Raw genomic sequence first — 19,096 nt, 5'->3', positions numbered from 1 at the left:
AACACCAATTTTATTTTTTTATTTTTAGAGAGGGGAAGGGAGAGAGAGAGAGAGAGAGAGAGAGAGAGAGAGAAACATGGATGTGTGAGAGAAACAGCAATTGGTTGCCTCTTTCATGTCCCCAACCAGGGACCGGGCCCACAACACAGGCACAGGCTCTGAAAGGGAATTGGGAATTGAACTGGCGACATTTCAGTTCGTGGGATGACACCCAACCCCAACCCCACCACTCAGGGTGAAACATCAATTTGTTGTCCCACTTATTTATGCACTCATTGGTTGATTACTGTATGTGCTCTGACTGCGAATCAGACCCACAACCTTGGCATACTGGGAGGACACTCTAGCCTACTGGCTTTTTTTTAAGAGTTTATTTTTAGAGAGAGGGGAAAGGAAGGAGAAAGAGAGAAACATCAATGTACGGTTGCCTCTGACATGCCCCTTACTGGGGACCTGTGCCCTGACTGGGAATTGAACTGGCAACCCTTGGTTCACAGGCCCGTGCTCAATCCACTGAGCTATGCCATCCAGGGCGCTTTCCTCACCTCTTAATCACCCCTCAAATCTGCATTCTGGTTTCTGTCACCATCATCCCAGTGCAATTGCTTCCTCCTTGAAGGTCTCCCATGATGACCTCCCATCTGCCAAATGCAAGTCCTTATGTTAGCTCACTTCTTGGCCTCACTGGCCAGTATTGGCTACTTTTTCCTCCTTGAAACTCTCTTCTCTAGTCTTCCATGACCTCCTACAGTTTTAATTCCTGGTGTTTATCAGGATGAATTCCCAGAAACTTTTCTCTTCATTCTATATTCTCTCCCTAAGTTATTTCATCCCTTCCCTGCTCACCCTTCCTCACTCTGCTCCAGGTGAAACCAGAAAAGCCCGCATTCGTGCCGTCACATACCGAACCCAATAAAGCACAGACAGAGATCGAATCTTTCTGGGTGCTTTATTCAGATAGCCGGTGGCCTGAGACGACGGTGGGTTCATACCCTAATTGACCGTCTTAAATTCCATTTTTTAAAAAAATATATAATGTATTTTTAAAATATTTTATTTATTTATCTTTAGAGGGAGAGAAAGGGAGGGAGAAAGAGGGAGAGTGAAACACCAATGTGTGTCTGCCTGTCATGCACCCCCCTACTAGAGACATGGCCTGCAACCCAGGCATGCACCCTGACTGGGAATGCAACCCAGGCATGCGCCCTGACCGGGAATCGAACCAGCAACGCTTTGGTTCGCAGGCCCATGCCCAATCCACTGAACTACACCAGCCAAGGCTAAATTCCACTTTAAAATGTCTGTTTTTATAAGGAGAACAAAGTGTAGGTAAGGGGTTTGGAATTCAAGGAAAAGTTAATTGGATTAAAAAACTGCAGTATTCTTGCCCTGGGCAGTGGTCTTTAGTTGTGTCCCTGGTGGTAGTCTGTCTCTCCCTGGAACACAATGGCCCGGATATCTCCACTTGTGCCCCAGGGGCTGGTCTTTAGCTGTGCCCCAGGAGGTCGGCTGTCTCTCCCTGGAGTGGTGGGCCTTATCTGCAGTTCCTGAAACAATAGTTTAACATATGCATTACCTATTTACAACTATTTACCTTAAAGTAAAATTTTCCAACTCTTGAGTCCCGTATCACAGCCACATAGTCCTCCTTGCGTTCCTTGAAAGAGCCATGTTCTTCTAAACTTTGGGATTCTTACATGGTGTTCCTTCTCTAGAAACACTCTTACCTCTATTTCCTTGATCCCCTTCACCTGGCTCACTACCACTTATCCTTCAGATGTCAGTTTAAATGTCACCTCCTCTGGGAAGTCTTCCCTGCCCCTCAAGCTAGGTTAGCACCTCACCCTTTCTGTTCTTCATAGTCCTTAACACACTTGAGAAATTATTCAAACAATTATTAGATTAATATCTTACCTACCCCAGTTAGACTTAAATTCCATGAGGACAGAGACCAAGTCTGTCTTATTGACCATAGTAACCCTAGTTACTGGTACAGGGAAGGTGCTCAATAAATAGGTATTGCTTGGCAATGGAGTCATAGATTTGACATCAAAAGCACAAGTAACAAAAGATATGTCAGCTTGGCTAGGCTACAGTCTCACCTGTGGACCACCCATGCCTGTGAGGTCCAGTATGCCCTTCCTGAAAGCCTGCTCTATGAATTCCTAATTTGCCTAGTCTGGCCTCACCTTTGCAGAAGCCAATTCCTTGCCACATATCTCTTAATGTATGTATCTCCTACTGGCCCTGCTTTTCTGATTGAACCTTGACTCATACGAAAAGCAACCATGGCCCTGGCTAGTGTGGTTCAGTGGATTGAGTGCTGTCCTGCAATCCCAAATGTCTCAGGTTAGATTCCCAGTCATGGCACATGCCCGGGTTGGGGATCAGGTCCCCAGTGGGGGATGTGTGAGGGACAACTGATCAATGTATCTCTCACACATCAGTGATGTATCTGTTGCACATTTATGTTTCTCTCCCTCTCTTTCTCCCTTCCTTCCCTTCTCTCTAAAAAGAAATAAAATTTTAAGAATCATAAAGAAAAGAAAATACATGTGCAGTATTTATTGAAACAAAAATCTGCTATTCAATGGTCAGCTGCATATCCCAAAACGGAAACCTTGATCCCTCTGCCCTCCCACCAGAAAACTATTCTTCTCATGGTCTTTCCTTCTCAGAAAATGATACTAGTATCCACTCTGTGGCTCAAGCCAGAGCCTTGGGTGTCATCTTTACCAACTTCCTTTCTCCTCCCTTACACTCAGTCAATAGCGACTCTTGTTGATTTTACTAAATCTTATCTGTCCATTTCTCCCTGTCCCCACTCCCTTTGCCCTACTTCCGGTCATCATGATTTCTAACTCGGCCTACAAACCACAGCCTCTTACCAGTTTCTACTTCTAGCATACCCCACCCCACCCCCAACCAGCCCAATCTCAGCAGTCCACCACTAACCTCAGTGATTTCTTACACCCAAATTGGAGAGGCCACAGTCCAATTCTGAACTCTTCAATGTCTCTCTATGTCTCGAGGTAGAATCCAAGCTTCCTCTCAAGGCTTAGAGGCACACCATGATCTGGCCCAGCTTCTCTCTCCAGCCTCACCCTCTCCACCCTTATCACTAATTTCCTCTGGGCACCTTCTCCCACCCGCCCCCCAGTACATTCCCTTTCTGCACTGCCAGCACATAGAGTGACTTTCAGTTCCTAAATCTCCCAGCTTTCTCTTGACTGGGCTTTTTTGCAGTCCATTTCCTCAGCATAGGGTATGACATATGCTTTACTTCACTCCCATCACCTCGAGACTTAACTCCTATTCAGCCCTCAGGGCTCAGCTTGCTATTCTTCAGCCTCCCCTTGCATGCTTAGGGCAGGTTCCCAAGGACCTATGCCTTCCTTACCACAGCACTCAACAGTAGGAGTGCAACTGTCTGTACGCTCACCTGCCCACTGTAGCCTGTGGCCCGTGAAGATGAGGGCCTGTCGACATGGCTCCCTGCTGCAGCCCTGCACTCAGCATGCAGCGCTCAGCACTGCGTGTCGGCCCTGTAGTCTGTAATGGATGTTTGTGGAATGAACAAGTGGGAGTCGGAGGCAGGGAGGCAGCTGACCTTGAATTTATGTTCACAGGCAAGGCTTCCTGATTAAACTAATAGTTGCTGTTTTGTAGCTCATTCACCTTCTGTTTCATGCCCTCCTCCCATTGGTGATCCCTGTGAAACACTTCTAATGAATACCGTATTAGACACACATTCAGAGAATTACAAATGTAGCACTAGACGTCCACGATTTTAGAAGCAACTTCCTCATTTCAAATGGAGGAAAACTGAAATCCTAAAAGCTGAAGTGGTTTGTTAGTAGCAGGCTCACTCTATCTAGAGATATGTGAGTTCAGAAAACTTCCCTTGGGCCCTATGAATACTTCTCTCTCACTGTGCTTATACCATATGATAATGCTCTATGTGTCTATGTGTAAAACTGGGACTCAGCCTCAGATTTCTTGATTCCAGTACTTTTCCCTCTCTAGAGGGATTCAAGATGACCACGAGTTCTTTGATACTCTTTTGAATGACAGGTGGGATCTATATCCCCTTCCCTTGAATCCAGGTGGGTTCTGTGACTGCTTAGATTACTAAGATACAGCAAAAGCAATATATACTTGGCAGCCCAAGCTGAAAAGGTGAGATCTGTCCTAAAATTTTATTTTATTTTTATTTTTAAAAAGTTTATGTATTGATTTTAGAGAAAGGAAGGAAGAGAGAGAGAAACATTGATTTGTTGTTCCACCTATAGATGCATTCATTGGTTGCTTCCTGTATGGGCCCTGACCAGGGATCAAAGCTGCACCCTTGCTGTATCGGGCTGATGCTCTAACCAACTAAGCTGCCTGGCCAGAGCACTTCTAAAAATTTGTTAAGAATTTCAAGATGGTAGTGCTTGCCTTAGCAGCACATGTAGTATAATTAAAACAATACAGAGAAGATTAGCATAGTCCCACCACAAAGATGATGTAGAAATTTGTGAAGTGTTACATATGTTTAGCCATGGAGATGTAGTGTACAGCACAGGGAATATAGTCTATAATATTGATAACTTTGCATGATGACAGATAGTTACTATACTTAGCAGGGTGATCACATCATAAGATATGTAAATGTCAAATCACTGTTTTGTACACCTGAAATATGCCAACTATACTGTTAATAAATGTTTTTTTAAGATATTATTTATTTACTTTTAGATAGAGAGGAAGAGGAGAGAGGGAGAGAAACATCAGTGTATGGCTGCCTCTCCCGCGCCCCCTACTGGAGACCTGGTCCACAACTCAGGTATGATCCCTCTACTGGGAGTCAAACCAGTGACCCTTTGGTTTGCAGTCTCGTGCTCAATCCACTGAGCCACACCAGCCAGGGCTGTTAAAAAATGTTTTAAAAGATTTGATTTATTTATTTTTAGAGAGAGGGGAAGGGAGGGAAAAAGAGAGGACGAGAAACATCAATGTGAGAGAGAAACATCTTTTGGTTACCTCTCCTATGTGCCCCCACCGGGGACCAAACCACAACCGAGGCATGTGCACTGACTGGTAATGAACCGGGCGACATTTCGCTTTGGGGGACAATACCCAACCCACTGAGCCACAGAAGTCAGGGCTGTTAATATATATTTTTTAACTGTCAAGATGGTAAAATCAGGGCATCAAAGTAAGCACAGGGCCCTGTGTGACTGCACAGGTCACACAGGCCCATGAAACTGGTCCTGGTGCCAGTTTCAGGGCCCAGATTTTAAGAGACTGGCAGCTTTCATTTCCTGGCTCTTGGAACATGCAGGCCAACCAGCTGCCGAGTAAGCAGTCGACTACCCTGAGAGCACCACACTGTGAGAAGCCCAAGCAAGTCGCATGGAGAGGCCCTGGAGGATGAGGTGCCATGCGGAGAGAGGCCAGAAAGCACCAAGGTGTCCAGAACATGGGTGAAGAAGCCTTCTTGGGAATGGGTCCTCCAGTCCCTGCAACCTAGCGAAGGCCTGTCCAAGTTCCTGACCCACAAAAATGTGATGGATGGAAATAAAATGTTTGTTTTAAGCTGCTAAGTTTTGGGATAGTTTGTTACTCAGTAAGAGATGATGGAAAAATAGATTGTCTCTAGTGTTCTTCAAAATATCAGTTACTAAGTCCTGACAACAGACCAAGCACTTTTAATGCACAGTCTCATTTAATTGTCACAGCCAGTCTGTAGCACAATGTTATTAATCCGCATTTCACACATACTCAGGGAGCTTAAGTAACTCCCCTAAAGTCACCCAGCCAGTAAGTGAAAGGCATGCAATGAGCTTTCCATGTCACTCTGCTGCCCCCATGCAACTCACCGAAGCACCTACAGAGGGTTGTGCTAAGATCAAACAATCTAGAAATAGTACATTTCTCTGTCAACCTATAATGAACCAACCTATGTAGAAACACCTTAAGGTCAGTTTTTAGAATGTAGACATCATAGGCAGAGCTCAACAGCTTTTGGTGATTTGTAAACAAAACCTAGCAGGAACTCACTCTCCCATGAGCATGCCTCCTTGAGCACCACACTTGAAAATACATACATTGCCTTGGCTGGTGTGGCTCAGTGGATTGAGCACTAGCATACTAATCAAAGGGTTGCCAGTTCGATTCCCAGTCAGGGCACATGCCTGAGTTATGGGGCCAGGTCTCCAGTAGGGGGAGCATGAGAAGAAACCACACATTAATGTCTCTCTCCTATTTCTCCTTCCCTTCCCCTCTGTCTAAAAATAAATTAATTAATTAAAAAAAAGAAAATACATACATTGATACCATACATAGAGAATCCTAATGAATCCACAAAAAAACTACTAGAACAAATGAATTCAGTAAAATAGCAGGACACAAAATTAATATTCAGAAATCAGTAGCATTTTATACACCAATAACAAACTATCAGAAAGGGAAATGAAAACAATCTCATTTACAATTACATTTAAAACAATAAAACATCTAGGAATAAATTTAACCAAGGAGGTAAAAGACCTGTGCTACAAAAATGATAAGACACTGAAGAAAGAAACTAAAGAAGATATAAATAAATAGAAGCACATCCTGTGTTCATGGACAGGAAGAGTCAACATCATTTAAATGCCCATACTATTCAAAGCAGTCTACACATTCAATGCAATCCCTATCAAAATACCAATGCCATTTTCCACAAAACTAGAACAAATAATCCTAAAATTTATATTGAAATACAGAAGACCCCAAATAGCCAAAACAATCCTGAGAAATAAGGAAAAAGTTGGAGTTATCATGCTACCTAATATCAAACTAAACTATGGCTATATACTAATCAAAACAACATGGTATTGGTATAAAAACAGACATGTAGCTCTGCCTGGTGTAGCTCAGTGGGTTGAGCGCCAGCCTGGGAACCAAAGGGTTGGCAGTTCGATTCCCAGTCAGGGAACATGCCTGGGTTGCAGGCCAAGTGCCCAGTGAGGGGCATGTGAGAGGAAACCACACATTGATGTTTGTCTCCCCCTTTCTCCTTCTCTTCCCTTCTCTCTAAAAATAAATAAGTAAATAAATAAATAAAAACAGACACATAGATCAATGGATCAGAATACAGAGCCCACAAATAAACTCACAATCTATGAGTTTTCATTAATCTATGAAAAATGAGACAAGAATATACAATGGGGTAAAGACAGTCTCTTGAATAAATGGTATTGGGAAAACTGTACAGATACATGCAAAAAAATGAAACTAGATCACTTTCTTACCCCATATACAAGAATAAACTCAAAATGGGATAAAGACTTAAATGTAAGACCCAAACCCCTAAAACCCCTAGAAGAAAACATAGGCAGTAAACTCTTTGACATTGCTCTTAATTATATTTTCTTGGATATGTCTCCTTGGGCAAGGGAAAAAAAAGAAAAAAATAAAATGGTATTACATCAAACTAAAAAGTTTTTTCAGCCCTGGCTGGTGTGGTTCAGTTGGTTGGGTGTCATCCCACGAACAGAAAGTTTGCAGGTTTGATTGCCAGTCAGGGCACATGCCTGGGTTTCAGTTTTGGTCTCCAGTTGGGGCGTGTGCAAGAGGCAACCAACAGATGTCTCTCTCACATTGATGTTTCTCCTCCTCTTTTTCCCCCTTTTCCCTTCTCTCTGGGATCACTAAAAGAAAAAAAAAAATTAAAGTGTTTGTACAGCAAAGGAAACCATCAAAAAATGAAAATAACCTACTGAATGGGAGAACATATTTGCCAATGATATACCCAATGAGGTATTAATATCCAAAATATATACAGAGCTCATAAAACTTAACATCAAAACAAAACCAAAATCAAATCTGATTTCAAAATGGGCAGAGGACCTGAGTAGACACTTCTCCAAAGAGGACACAGAGATGGCCAATACACACATGAAAAGATGCTCAACATCACTAATCCTCAGAGACATGCAAATTGAAACCACAGTGAGATGTCATCTCACACCTGTCAGAATGGCTGTCAGCAATAAACCAACAAGCAACAAGTGCTGGTAAGGATGTGGAGAAAGGGAATCCTCATGCACTGTTGGTGGGAATGCAGACTGGTGCAGCCACTGCAGAAAACAGTATGGAGATACCTCTAAAAATTAAAAATGCAACTGCCTCATGACCCAGCAATTCCACTTCTGGGAAGATATCTGAAGAAACTGAAAACACTGATTGGAAAGAATATATGTACCTCCATGTTCATTGCAGAGTTATTTATAATAGCCAAGATGTGGACAAAAGCAAAGTGTCCATTGACGGACAATTGGATGAAGAGGAGGTGGTACATATATATAATGGAATATTACTCAGCCATACAAATGAATGAAATCTTACCATTTGCAACAACATGGATGCACCTAGAAGGTATTATGATAAGTAAATAGGTCAGACAAAAAGACAAATACCATATGATTTCACTTATATGCAGAACCAAAACAAACAAAACAGAAACAAACTCATAGATACAGAGAACAAACTGATCGTTGCCACATGAAAGGAGGTTTGGGGGGCTGAGTGAAAAAAGTGAAGGGATTAAGAAGTACAGATTAGTACTGACAAAATAGTCACAGGGATGTAAGGTACAGCATAAGGAATATAGTCAATAATACTGTAATAACTATGTGTGGTGTCAGGTGGGTCCTGTAACTATACGTGGTGTCGAGTGAGTACTACATTTAGTGGGGGGATCACTTTGTAAGTTATATAAAAGTCTAGCCACTATGCTGTACACCTGGAACTAATATAATATTGAATGTCAACTATAATTTAAAATTTTTTTTAAATTTAAAAAGAAAATGTTTATGTAATCAATTTCACCCTTAGGCTTAGGTGTTTGGTTGGTTATTTTTAAAAAGATTTTTATTTAAATTTTAAATATTTTATTTTTAGAGAAGGGAAAGGGAGGGAGAAAGAGAGGGAGAGAAACATCAATGTGTGGTTGCTCTCGCGTGCCCCACACCAGGGAACCTGGCCTGCAACCCAGGCATGTGCCCCTTTGGTTTGCAGGCCAACATTCAATCCACTGAGCCACAACAGCCAGGACAGACTTTATTTATTTTTAGAGATGGGAAGGCAGGGAGAAAGAGAGGGCGAGAGACACGTAAGTGTGAGGGATACATCAACTAGTTGCCTCCTGCACACCCCCAACTGGGGACCCGACCTGCAACCTAGGCATGTGCCCTGACTGGGAACCGAACTGGCAACCCTTTGGTTCAAAGGCTGGTGCTCAATCCACTGAGCCACACCAGCCAGGGCTATTTTGTTTTATTTTTAAGTAAACATTTCATTTTAGATTTACAGGAAAGTTGCATGAATATTAGAGAGTTCCTATATAACCTGCACTCAGTTTCCCCTATGGTTTCTTTATTTTTTTAGTGTTTTTAAGGACAACCGCAACAATGAATAGATTACAATAGAATAAGTTGTCTCTGCCCTGTGCTATTTGGAACTCAACAATATACACGTCTCAGAGAATACTCAGAGACAGGTGCTGGGCCATGGTGTGTAAGGCAGTTACAAGGGCTCCCTGCAGAAGGAGAGGCTCCAGGAAAGAATGTGGAAGTTGACCCTGAGTTTCCGGAGAGAGAGAACATTTGATTCTAGCTTGGACTCCTGTCTTTGCAGTCCAAACCCCAGAATTTGGTTTTAGGTCAAAAGCGTATGTCTTTTTTTCAAATTCCACAGCTCATAGGCCTAATTCGTTTGAAGATTCTCTCATTTGACATGTTATCTTTCCAATGTCTCAGTATTCTTGGAAGCTTCTGAAAATGGCCACAGAAAAGCAAACTTAAACAAAAACCAACATAAAGGCCTGTAAAAAGCACTGGGTGACACTAGCAAACAGAAGAGGATAAAGGCCCAGGGACGAGTGCTCAGGTCTTGTTTGTAGCTCAGAGCTTCACCGAGCTCCTGGGGATGTCTGCTCAGCCCAAACTGCTTCTGTGGGTGCCACACAGCCCACCCACAAGGCAGTCATGATTATACAGGCCGCTGCCCCCTCAGCCGTAGCTCACTGACTCTTGACTGGGCCATTCAGGCTCACCCTCTCAGGATCATGCTGTTAGGATTCAGAGATTCTTACCCATTTCCTCTGGTCGCCTAACCTAACCTGAAACAGAGGAGGCCATGTTTGGCCTTGTGCTGAGACGCAGAGGAAGCAGGTCTGCCAAGGGGGACAAGAGTAACGTGGACAATGCGGAAAGAAGCTGGAAAAATGGTCCTAACAGAGAGAGCGAGCAGCCTGTCTAGCTTCTCAATGGCTTCCAAAGCCCTGGTTCTCCTTCTTGAAGCCTGGTGGCCCCCTGCCCTGAAACATATTTGAAGGCTTGTATTAGATTCCTTTCTTTCGTTTTTGATAAAGAAAGTAACTGCTTTGGCTGGTGTGGCTCAGTCGGTTGAGCACCAGCCTGTGAACTGAAAAGTTGCTGGTTCAATTCCTGGTCAGGGCACATGTCTGGGTTGGGGGCCGGGTCCCCCACTGGGGGTGTGTGAGAGGCAGCCAATCAATGTATCTCTCATACATGGATGTTTCTCTCCCTCTTTCTCCCTCCCTTCCCCTATCTCTAAAAGTAAATAAAGAAAATATTTTTTAAAAAAGAAGGCAACATATCCGAGTGGCTCTATTCTAACCCTGAAAGTTATGTTTAATTTTCCTGTTCTTTCTTTTTAAATTGTCACCTATGTTTATTGATTTTTAAAAGATTTTATTTATTTATTGTTAGAGAGGGGAAGGGAGGGAGAGAAACATCAATCAGTTGGCTCTCACTGCCCCCCCCCACTGGGAACCCTGACCACAACCCAGGCATGTGCCCTGACTGGGAATCGAACCAACTATCTTTCAGTTCACAGGCCGGCACTCAATCCACTGAGCCACACCAGCCAGGGCTGTTCATTGATTTTAGAGAGAGAGGGAGAGAGAAACATCGATGTGAGAAATATCATTTGGTTGCCTCCTGTATGAGCCCCAACCAAGGATTGAACTTGCAACCTAGGTGTGTGCCCTGACTGGGGATCCAATCTGCAACCTTTTGGTATATATGGGATGATGCTCCAACCAAGCCACTCAGCCAGGGCTAATTTCCCTGTTCTCTAGAAAATTTTTTTCTTTTTAAAATTTTTATTGTTATTCAATTATAGTTGTCTGTATTTTCTCCCCACCCCTCCACCCCACCCCAGCCAAACCCACCTCCCTCCCCCACCTCTACCCTCCCCCTTGATTTTGTCCATGTGTCCTTTATAGTAGTTCCAGTAAACCCCTCTCCCCACAGTCCCCTCCCCACTCCCCTCTGGCTATTGTTAGATTGTTCTTAACTTCAATGCCTCTGGTTATATTTTGTTTTCTTTTTTCTTTTGTTGATTATGTTCCAGTTAAAGGTGAGATCATATGGTATTTGTCTGTCACCACCTGGCTTATTTCACTTAGCATAATTTTTACAGATTAGAAATATACTCAGAGAAATTTTAATTAGCTTTCTTCTTATAAAACAATTTTGTTGTATCTATACACCCTAAGAAATATAAAAATGAAAACTAAATTACCTGTAATGAGATGCACTTATTTTTGAGAAAGGATACCATATTTTGCTGTGTATCATGCACACTTTTTTTTGCCCAAAATTTTTAAAAATATTTATTTTAGAGAGAGGGAGAGAGAGGGAAACATCAATGTGTGGTTGCCTCTCATGCACCTCCTACTGGGGATCTGGCCCACAACCCAGGCATGTGCCCTGACTGGGAATTGAACTGGCGACCTTTTGATTCACAGGCTGGCACTCAATCCACTGAGCCACACCAGCTAGGGCTTTTGCCCAAATTTTTTAGGTAAAAATAAGGATGTGCATTATACATGGGTATAATTCTATGCCATGGGCATAATAATCCCATGTATAACATGCACAAAAACATGGGAGCGCATTATACATGGCAAAATACAGTATATATAAAGATGTTCACAGCAGCACTAGTCGTAAGGGCCCCAACCTGGACACCTTATAAATGCTTACCAACTGGAAAATAAATTGTGGTATATTCACACAGCGGAAAACTATGCAGCAAAGAAAACAAGTCATGCACAACTGCCTGCAGAAACTCGGGTCAATCTGATGTGATGCTGTGCAAGCAAAAGCAGCAAGACACAAAAGCACAGAGCTTATTATTCCATTTACATAAAATGCAAACACAGGCAAGAATAGTTTATGTTGCTAGACATCAGGACAGTTGTTATACTTAGGGGTGATGGTGACTGGAAGGGAGGCCCGAGGAGGGGCTTCTGGGATATTGATCATGTTCTGTCCCCTGATCTGGGTGGTAGTGATGCAACTGGATTCACCCTGTGAAAATTTCTCATGCTGTACACTTGTAAGTGTACTTTTCTATATGTATGCTATTTAAAAAGCTTTTAATTCCAGTACTGACGGTAGTGAGTTTGGGTTTTTTTTCCCCCTTCACCTGAGGATATCTTTTCATTGCTTTGAGAGAGAGAGAAACATCGATCACCTGTCTCCTGTTCGCACCCCGACCAAGGGTCAAACCTACAACCTAGGTATGTGCCCTGACCAGGAATGGAACCTACAACCTTCAGGTACATGGGATGACACTCTAACCAACTGAGCCACACCAGCAAGGGGTAGTAGTGAGGTTTTTCATTGGAGAAGGGTGTTAACTTTTAAATTTTACTTTTTTCTTTGCTTCTTCTAGAAAATTACTCTGGCCTGGCCTATGCTGCTGGTGTTTGTTTTTTTGGTGTTTCTCTATCATTTCTCTCATAACTATTACATGCATCTCTCTTTATGAAACATCTGCAAAACATCTGTATTATCAGCTCTTCTGGAATCTAAATTATTCAAATTGATCAAGAGAACAGTTTCATTTAGGGTCAGGCTGAGAGTCACATCCTGTCCTACTATCCCTGCCACAGTCCCCATCAACAGCTTCAGACAAGCAGCCCCAATTAGCCTTACTGTGAGTACCATCTCCCACTACAAGATGCGCCTCCCCACTGTCTTTGGTCCCTGTATCTTATTTTACCTCTATCTAGCATACAGTACATGTCTGCTGGGGAGTTATCCACACCAAAACTTTCATTCTGCTCTCTCCCCATTCTTCTCATTTTCCTAGTCAGGCACTGAATTAAGTGCTTTAGTGATTACACTTCGTGCTCACAGTCCTGAGGAAGGTCCCACTGGCCCCAGGCTACAGATAACAGAGGTTTACAGCTGGTCAATGATAAAGAACAGATTTGAATCTGCCAACTCTTGACCACCACTCTGCTGCTGCCTGCTTCTCTTTAGGCCACCAAGGGAAATCACCACTGGGCTGACTGTATTATCTTGCAAAAGCTGATACCTTATACTACGCTTCTTGTGGGTAAATATAAATCCTAAGTTCTCATCCCTCCCTTCAGGAAGCACGGATCTAGTCCATCAAAGATGAGGAAACAACTACTAGCAACTGTACAAGCTAGAAGGGCCACTGGAACCAGAACCTGTTGTCCAACCCCCGGGTTCAAAAGAAACCCCTCATTCACAGCCAACCAACACTGGTACCCATGTCACTTTCTTTCAATTCTCATCTTAACTATTCAAGGTGTGTGTAACCTCAGCCTGGTCACAATCTCCCTGGGCCCATGAAGATGTTCCAACCTACTCTGAACAGTGAGGCTGAAGTATTTGTTTAAATGTTAATAGGCTTCCTATTCAAGATGGCAGAGTAGGTAAGGCTGTACTCACCTCCTCCCACAACCACACCAAAATCACAACTAAATTTGTCCAACTGAACGTAAGTGCTATAACTAAGGATATAAGGCCACGTGGAGACTGGTAGGAAGGGTAGAGATGCAAAATGGGCTGGTCCCACACCCATGTATGGTGGTTAAAAACTGGGGATATATCAGCTTCAGAGGCACCCCGAGGAGCAAGGGGTCCCTTCCCAGGGTTCCAGTGCTGGGAACATAAGTCCCTATAACTTCTGGCTGTGAAAAGCAGGAGGGACTGTGGCTGAGAGGTTCTGGAGTCCCAGGAGTTCCTCCTAAAGGGCCTGCACACTTACTAGGACTCACTAGCTCTGAGCTCCAGCAGAGGCCATTCTTAGGTTTCTTTTAATTAAAAAAAATTTTTTTTCTTAGAGAGAGGAGAAGGCAAAGTGTGAGAGATGTTGATTGGTTGCCTCTTCCATGCCCCCAACTGGGGACCTGGCCTGCAATCCAGGAATGTGCCCTAACTGGGAATCGAACCAGTGACCTTTTGGTTTGCAGGCTAGTGCTTAATCCACTGAACCACACCAGCCAGGGCTTTTAAAAGATTGTTATGTATTTAGTTTTACGGACAGGGGAAAGGAAGAGAGGGACAGAAACATCAGTGTGTTTGCCTCTCGTGCGCCCCCTACTGGGGGCCTGGCTCACAACCCAGGCATACAGGCCCATGCTCAATCCCTCAATCCACGGAGCCACACCAGCCAGGGCCAGAGGCCATTGTTCCTTTGGTGAGCCCTCCCCTAGAGCCCACCAGTCAGGTGCCATATATGAGTCTCCATCAACCTGGTTAACACTGCTCACCCTGCCCTGGGGATCCCAAGACCCCGCCCCACTCAAATGATGGAAACTTCCTTTACTTGGTGAAGGAAATAGACATACAAGTCCAGGAAGCACATAAAGTCCCAAACAAGATGAACCCAAAGAGGCAAGAGAAAAGCTGTTACTTACCTACAAGGGACCTCCCATAAGACTGTCAGCTGATTTCTCAACAGAAGCTTTGCAGGCATGTATTCCAAGTGATGAAAAGCAAAGACCTACAACCAAGATTACTCTACCAGCAAAGCTATCATGAAGGACAGATAAAGGCCTTCCCAGACAAGCTAAAGTTTATCACCATCAAACCAGTATTATATGAAATGTTAACAGGTCTTTTTTAGGTAGAAAAAAATAAAGGTCTTTCTCTATTTTTTTTTTCTTTCCCTCTCTTTAAAATCAATAAACATATTCTTGGGTGAGGATTAAAATAATAAAATTTAAAAAGATACAAGGTGGCTAAATGAGTAAAAAAAAACAAGACCCTCACATATGCTGTCTACAAGAGACTCCAGATCCAAAAACACAGACTGAAAGTAAAGGGATGGAAAGAGATATTTCATGAAAATGGAAACAAAAATAAGCTGGGGTAGCAATACTTACACCAGACAAAATAAACTTTAAAACAAAGGCTGTAACAAGATACAAAGAACCAGCAATACCACTTCTGGGTATTTAAAGAAACCCAAAATACTAATTTGAAAAGACATATACACCCGTATATTCATTGCAGCACTCTTTACAATAGTCAAGACATGAGCACATCCTGAGTGTCCACCAATGGATGAATGGGCAAAGAAGTGGTGCATACATACAGAAGTATGACTCAGCCACAAGAATGAAATCTTGCCATAGGCAACAACATGGATGGAGCTAGAGGGTATTGTCCCGAATAAAAAAAGTCAGAGAGAGACAAGTGCCATGATTTCACTTATATGTGGAATCTAAAAAGTAAATGAACAAAACAGAAACAAACTCATAGATATAGACATTTTGATAGTGACGATGGGATGGGAGGGTTGAGTGAAAAGGTTGAAGGGATTAAGTACAAATTGATAGTTACAAAATAGTCGCAGGAGGCCCTGGCTGGTGTCGCTCAGTGGATTAAGCACCAGCCTGTGAACAAGGTTGCTGATTCAACTTCCAGCCAGGGCACACATGCCTGGTTATGGGCCGGGTTCCCATTTCGGGGCAAACAAGAGGCAGCCAATTGATGTTTCGCTCTTTCTCTTAAAATGAATAAACAAAATATTTTAAAAAGTCCCTTCGAAATAGTCACAGGGGTATAAAGTACCACAGAGGGAATATAGTCAATAATATTGTAATAACTATATAGTGCCAGGTGGGTACTAGATTTATCAGGGTGATCACCTGGTAAATTAAATTATATAAATGTATTAACAAAGAAAAAGTTTAAAAGTTAATGAGAAGAGTGATGTTTGCAGATTATCTTTAGTATCTGGCTTAACAGCAGATAATTCTCTTACCAAACCCTGCAGTCCTTTGTGATGTCATATAGCCTCAAAACCACTTAAGTATGTTACTACATACCATGTAAGTCAAGTTCGAATTAGGTGAAACCAGATGTCAATAACTTAAACAAGGAAAACTTAACAAAAGTAGCCACTACATTACCTCTGGACCTGAGGGCATAATGAATGAATCGTTCTCTTAGCTGAGATTCAGACCTGAAGAACTCCCCCTTTCTCTTGCTGAAGTTTCACCGTAATTCCAGGAGTAATGAGGACATTTGTTGCTTCCCACCGTTCCCAGACATTTGCTATGGCTTGCAGTAATGGCCTATTATTAGCCTAACAGATGTATACTTGTCTACCAACAGATTAATCCCAAGAATTTAGAAGTTTCCAGAACATCAATATCCAGTCAATTTTGATGTGTCAAAATATTCTTTTGCTTTTTTCAACCATTTAAAAATGCAGAAATTCAGTTCATACGCCACACAAAAACAGGCAGCAGAACAGTTTGTCAACCTACGGTTCAGATGATTCCTACTCGTAGTGAGAAAGAGCATATAAACATGCTATTTATTTTAAAACAATGTGCTACCCTCAAGCACCAGGATGACAGACACGCACTTCCCATAACTGAAGGTATAAAAGCCACTAGCCACTTGGAGGTATATAATTACAAATAAAATGTAAAAACTCAGTTCCTGCAGCTTTCACCAAAGACAAGTCTAGCCAAGCCGAGAGCCCACTGAGTGTGCCCCTGTGCCACAGCTGGCCTCAACTCCTGGAAGTGGTGGGGCAGCAGATGGATGAGATGGGGGACCGTGCGCAGGGCCTGCAGCGAAAACCGGACAGCAGTGGGAGCAGGGTGAGAAAGCTGAAGGGGATGTGGCAGCTCTCAATCGATGCATACACCTTGTTGAGGAGTTAGACGGGGCTCAAGAACCACTTGGCCACAGCCCTACAAAAGCTAGAGGAAGCATAAAAGGCTGCCGATGAGAGCGAGAGAGGAACGAAGGTGATGGAAAACCGGGCCATGAAAAACGAGAAGTTGGAGATCCAAGAGCTGCTGCAGCTCAAGGAGGCCAAGCAGAGGAGACTGACTGCAAATAACGAGGAGGTAGCTCGTAAGTTGGTCATCCTGGAGGGCGAGCTGGAGAGAGCAGAGGAGCATGCTGAGGTGTTGGCACTAAAATGTGGTGACCTGGAGGAAGAACTCAAGAATGTCACTAACAACCTCAAGTCTCTGGAGGCTGCCTCTGAAAATATTCTGAAAAGGAAAATGAGTACAAAGAGATTAAACTTCTGTCTGGCAAACTCAAGAGGCTGAGACCCATGCTCAACTTGCAAAGACCAGTTGCCGAACTGGAAAAGATAATTGATGACTTGGAAGAAAAACTTGCCCAGGACAAAGAGAATGCGTGCTCACATCAGACACTGAATCAGTCACTAAATGAACTCAACGGTATATAATGAAAACCAGAAGAATCTTGCTCCAACAGAAGCTCCAGACCTTCATGTCCTCTTCTCTTGTAAGTTTGTTACTGCATCTGTGCAAATTATGAACACCTGACCAAATATTTAGTATCAGAGCAGCTTTGAGCACCAGTTTCATCTAATTCCTTCCCTTATTTTCCCAAAGGGCACCAGATTTTTCAGCTATTTTTTTAAAAGATTTATTTTTAAAGGGGAAAGGAAGGAGGGAGGGAGGTAAATAGTATGGTTGCCCCTGGCACACCCCCTACTGGAGACCTGGCCCATGAGCCAGGCATGTGTCCTGACTGGGAATCAAACCCGTGACCCTTTGGTTCGCAGGCCGGCACTCAATCCATTGAGCCACACCAGCCAGGGCTCAGCTCTTTTTATTCTTAATTTGCACTTATTTCTAACCTAGGCAGGATATTTCTTATTTAACGTTACTTTTTTGAGACTGAAGGCATTTGGTTCCTGGGAGCTTAGACAAACCCACACTTTTAAAACAAATTCTAACACCTAGTCACCAGTCAATTTAAAAGGTTGAAGAACATGCCCTGGCTGGTGTGGCTAAATGGATTGGGAACTGGACAGCAAACCAAAGGGTCTCTAGTTGATTCTCAGTCAGGGAACACACCAGGGTTGCAGGCCGGCCCCTCCCAACTAGGGGGTGCTGGAGAGGTAATCACACATTGAGGTTTCTCTCCCCCTTTCCGTCTCCAAAAACAATCTTTAAAAAAATAGAACTACCTTTTAAAAAACTTTTAATTAAAAGGTTTAAGAACAGAACCTGTGGGCCACCACTGCACACACTACAGGAAGCCAGAGACCATCCTACTAAAATGGGTGGAGACTTTCCATCCAGAGCAGAAAAAGGGGGTTAGGCTATTGTAGGAAGCCATAAACCACAGATACATTAACCTAAGGATTCCCTTTTCCACACTTTACCATATAGAACATCCTGTGAACAAGTCAGCATGAGAATGCTTGAGAAATAATCGTCATTTAATCTTATATGAGGCCATCCACTCAGCAGGAATATGGTACAATCAGTCCTGTTTAGGAAACCATGAAAAAAAAATAAAAGACTGCTAGCCATCAGTGATTGAGCAAGAGCATTTTTCTATGAAGTATTAGCAGGGGCCTCTCTGGCAGTAGTGATAAAGTAACTGGCTTACCCTCATCTCCTCTGTACTTTAGGAAATGATAAATTGAAGAGTAATAAAATGAAAAATCTAAGACTTCAATGCCTTTGTCAGGACCAAGTTAATAAAAGACCAGGAAATTCTTGATTCAACTGGATATGGAGTATTTTATAGACAGGGCTGCACAGTTGCTTTGCTGTAGTTTTGCTCTGGCAGTTAACATCTCAGCTGACACATTCCATATTCCCCAGCGATGTGGGGGGCAACTCAAGTCTACAGTTGACTAAAAATCACCCTGCTTCTAACTTACCTGACTCCTCTGCCCCTCACCCGTATTTGTTGGACATCACGCCACCCAGGATAACTACTAAACTGTGCAATTGAATAAAACCCACACTTTTCAT

The 19,096-nt window shown here is 43.0% G+C and overlaps 1 non-coding gene and 1 pseudogene across 1 annotated transcript; both read left to right on the top strand.

Annotated features, from left to right (window-relative positions):
* Positions 1-4,432: 4,432 nt before the first annotated feature.
* LOC112310930 (U6 spliceosomal RNA) lies at positions 4,433-4,539 on the top strand. The gene has a single exon (XR_002975433.1). It is a non-coding gene; the product is annotated as a U6 spliceosomal RNA (small nuclear RNA).
* Positions 4,540-4,779: 240 nt separating this feature from the next.
* Positions 4,780-17,547, top strand: LOC112310537 (tropomyosin alpha-4 chain pseudogene; annotated as a pseudogene).
* The last annotated feature ends 1,549 nt before the right edge of the window (positions 17,548-19,096 follow it).

Source organism: Desmodus rotundus, chromosome X (assembly GCF_022682495.2).
Source record: "Desmodus rotundus isolate HL8 chromosome X, HLdesRot8A.1, whole genome shotgun sequence".
In the NCBI taxonomy this organism is placed as follows: domain Eukaryota; kingdom Metazoa; phylum Chordata; class Mammalia; order Chiroptera; family Phyllostomidae; genus Desmodus; species Desmodus rotundus.
This window is presented reverse-complemented; position numbering and strand designations above follow the sequence as displayed.